Below are 4,071 nucleotides of genomic sequence, written 5' to 3'. Positions count from 1 at the left end.
TTTTATCTAACCTTTTCAGATGAGCTGAAAACTAAAATGAGCATATATGATTTTTCCAGCCATAGCAGTGATTTGCAATCAATTTCTAAGACTTTTTCAGTTCCATAATTTTTGCTTCAGTAGAATTCTATGAAAAGTATCTTTGGAGAAAATTGATGGGATGTCTTTAAAGGACATTGGCTTTCACTATAAATTTCCTCATCGTAAAATGCGATGTTAAGCAAATCATACAAAGTCTGTTTTGAGTGCTGCCACTTGAAACTGGAAGAGGTAGGCAGAAGGTGGATTTTTGACTTACAAGAGAAATCAGAAACATTACAAATGCGATTACTAAATATAAGTACATAGGACTGGCTCTCATTAATTCCATGGGTTAAGCCACTATTCCTTCTTTGCCTTTCCTGTTGTTTCTGGAATCAGGCAATTGATTCAGCCACCAGCGACCATATCCAGAGTTAATTGAAATCAATGGCATTAGTGGATTCTGGAGCAGACCCAAAACCAATGTGTGTTCAAGGGCTTTTGTATATCCTTAATCACACAGATAAGCCTCCGCAAATTTAGATTCCAATGGATCCAATTATTAAATCAGTTATGCAGTGTTTAACTTCACATATGGACAGTGGTCCCCTGCTGGTTATTGAAAGTGGTCTCTATTAAGAGGAGAAGTTTATTTCCATAATCTATTTCTGATGAAAACATGTATTTATACAGGTGTCAGTGTACCAGCAAGGTTGGCACCTAATGGGAAGGCTGACTAATTTGCGCCCTCCTCCTGCCTTTTCGGACATGTCGCTGTGTGTCAGAAAGCAGAGGTACTGGCTTGTGAAACACACATTCCTCTGATGCAAGCGTCTGGCTTCTTGGCAGCCAAGTCGTGACAGGTTCTGCAGCAGCTGTGATGGCTCCATGTGCTTTCAAATGGTTGAATAGTCTTGTTTTTTAGCCTAGCTGTTTGTTTTCTGCTGTACTCCTGGATGAAAGCCCATTTGCCCTTTTAATCAATGAACTGGCCATTGGATTGGAGTAATCAGTTACATTTTTGTACATGTCAGAGCAGAGATTCTTGCCTGGAGACTGCCAGCTATCCAGCCCTGTGCTCTTGACTGGATGCTTAACCTTGTCCTGCTCTGTCCCGACACCTTTATGCACCAAAGGAAGGGTCATCCTCCCAAAGTGAGAGCAAGCACTAGAATAGCTTTCTTTATCCCTCAGGCATAGCATTTCATAGCTTCTGCTTTGTTACAGGAGGTGGTAACCAGATCAAACAGAGCAAATAAGGAATACAATTTATTTATTTCAGATGGCTTTATAAACTGTCCTCCCATGTGCACACACCAGATGGAGATAAGAATCTGGCTGGAAGCTTTAGCCTTACGCTGTGCGGCACAGAGGTAGCAGCACATCAAATTATTACGAGAAAAAATTCTTCAGAGAAGATTACATAAATTGGAATTAAATTTTACTTAAATTGCCTTTAAACATATTATGCAAATCCACAATATAACAAGCAGTTCCAAGTAGTTCCCTCGAACAAATGAGCACACGGCACTCCTAACACCGAATGTGATAACACAATATTAAAAAGGAATTTTCACAGGGATACCACGAAGATCAAAAGCTGCCATCTACCTCTCAGCCATTTGTAAGCCCATCTCCACCTTTTCAACCCAAATGATAATCTGTGTCCCTCAGTGATAGATATCCTTCCTCCTTTTTCCCCATGTATTGCTGATTGAAAAATAAGTAATAAACTGACTGAGGCAGGCTATGTTCTCCCTTGCCAGGCTTTTACTCCATGTTCTTCTTGTGCTTGCTCTTCCTGTGGGGTGCAAGTACTGTTATTTCTATCTTCCCTAGAACAGGGAAACTGCAAGAACAGGCCAATTTCTGTTCCTGCCGCAGAGAGATCTTGAGGAGGAAACAACCCTTCCTCTCTATCTACCTTCAGGTGTTTCATCGATCCCTTGATGAGGGCCTAGTAACAACCTGATCAGTCCTACCATCCACTCTATTTGCCAAATACGCACATACTCAGTTAATCAGTACCCACAAGTAGCTCTGGTCACTGGCCAAACAACGCCTGTGAAAACAATACATCAGTGTCACCACGGGTCACAACCACACTGAGTCATGCATAGCCAAACAGTGACCAAAATCAGCACTCAGCACCATCCTTTTCCAAAGACTCTAAGAGAACAACAATCCTAAAACTGTTTGAGATATATCAGTATCATTTAAAGTTCTCTTTGGGTCTTTCAATTCCATCTTCAAAGCAGGACAGGGAGGAACCACTACCAGCTTATGACTTATTAAATGAGAGCTGCGACAACATGCCTCATTTTAATACAATATAATTCCATATTGTGGCATACAATATAAGTTGATAAAAGCATCCCATTTTACTGAGTGACTGTTATCAACAAGGGTCTATTTATCTGAAACATATTGCCAGTATTCTGGTCTCTAAACACCTCTAAGATCCACAGAAAGCTGATCCATGTCACAGGTAAAATACTCAGGGGGTAAGCTGCTTGCTTAACGCCCGAGTGGAGCCACCAATCAATTAAAGTCTAGGAATTACTGCTCCCAGTAGTTCCAGCAAAGCCCTGGACAATACCGTGAAGTCTTACCCAAAGGCACCTCAGTGCAAGTCCTCAGGCCTCTCTCTGCTCTCCTTTTGAAAAATCCTGAATTGCTGTAGAAAGCAGTAATAAACTGTACATGCACTAGGATTCCAACAATATGCTATGATTACTTTAAATCTACAAAATATAACAACTCGTAACAGCTAGCTAGACACTTTCCAGGGAAGGAGACCAAAGTGTATCTTTGCAAAAAGGATGATGAAAGAGCCTGAAATTATTTTTGTGAGGAGAAAGGTTTCTTAGTTTTCCTGCAAGAAAAAAACCCTCCATTCTCTTTGTCTGGATAGAAAAGGGCAGGTATATTAAATGAAGGCTGTTCTGGTTTATCACGCTGCCTTCTCGACTACAGTACTGAAGATTTTATTGCATGCTATAAACAGAGAAAAAACTCATCTTGTAATCATATAAACACAGTGAACAACACAGAATAAGTATCAATTACTTTTGCAAGTTTCAGTGATAGCCTCAACCCCTGTGGATAATTTCAAATGGTATGATAAAGACTTCAGTTACATTAAAAGCATCAAAAGCAAACTAGCATTCAAAAACAAACAATTCCAACTCTGCTATGTAAGTTACAATAAATTTTCTGAACTGGCAGATTTTCCTCTTAGCTGTTCAGCTGTTCCTTCCCCACAGGTAAAACAAGTCAATCTGTTTGAGAAGACAATTTGCCACCCAGCTTACTTAATGCCACACATTAAAATAAAATGACTGAATAATCTTGATGTCAAAAGCTGTTTTAATGTGAATCCATGGTTAAAAGAAACAAGCGCAACAGAGAAATGCAATCAGACAATGCTGACTTCCATGTGAATTAGATCTAAATAAAATAACTGTCCAACTTTTGTCTCATCTTTTACATGGAACATTTCTCAAATCCTTCAACAGGTCCATGCATATATGTTATTCACTGTTTACTTTAATCCCACGATCCAAATTTTGCTCAGTGACGTTAGTATAAACACAAACGTGACTAAAAGACATTAGTAGATCTGTGATAAACTTTTATTTGTCTGGAATGAAACATGATAAAGTCCCGTAGCATACTAGCAAGTCAATGTAGCTGCGTTTTCCATTCCCTTTGTGCCAACATATGTGACTATGGAAAGTGCACAGAAGCGCAGAAGACTGGTGCTAGGTGATACTCAGCGCAGTGCAATCACTTCCAGAGATGTTTGGAGTAGCTTTGAATAAGCTACTTTGGTTCTGGGAAGCAACTTGGCCACCTTAGCTCCCCAGCATGGAGCAGAACGCAGGAAATACCCTCAGCCAAGCCCAATGCGAGCGTGGTTACAGCCCTGCCCCGGCCCAGCGGGCAGGTTCAGAGCCAGCTCAGTTATCTCCGCATGGCACTGCCATGCTTCCCAGGCCAAGTTGCTTTCCAGAACCAAAGTAGCTTATTCAGAAAGAGAAAGCAGGA

The sequence above is a fragment of the Rissa tridactyla genome, chromosome 7 (assembly GCF_028500815.1).
Source record: "Rissa tridactyla isolate bRisTri1 chromosome 7, bRisTri1.patW.cur.20221130, whole genome shotgun sequence".
Classification (NCBI taxonomy): Eukaryota; Metazoa; Chordata; class Aves; order Charadriiformes; family Laridae; genus Rissa; species Rissa tridactyla.
This window is presented reverse-complemented; position numbering follows the sequence as displayed.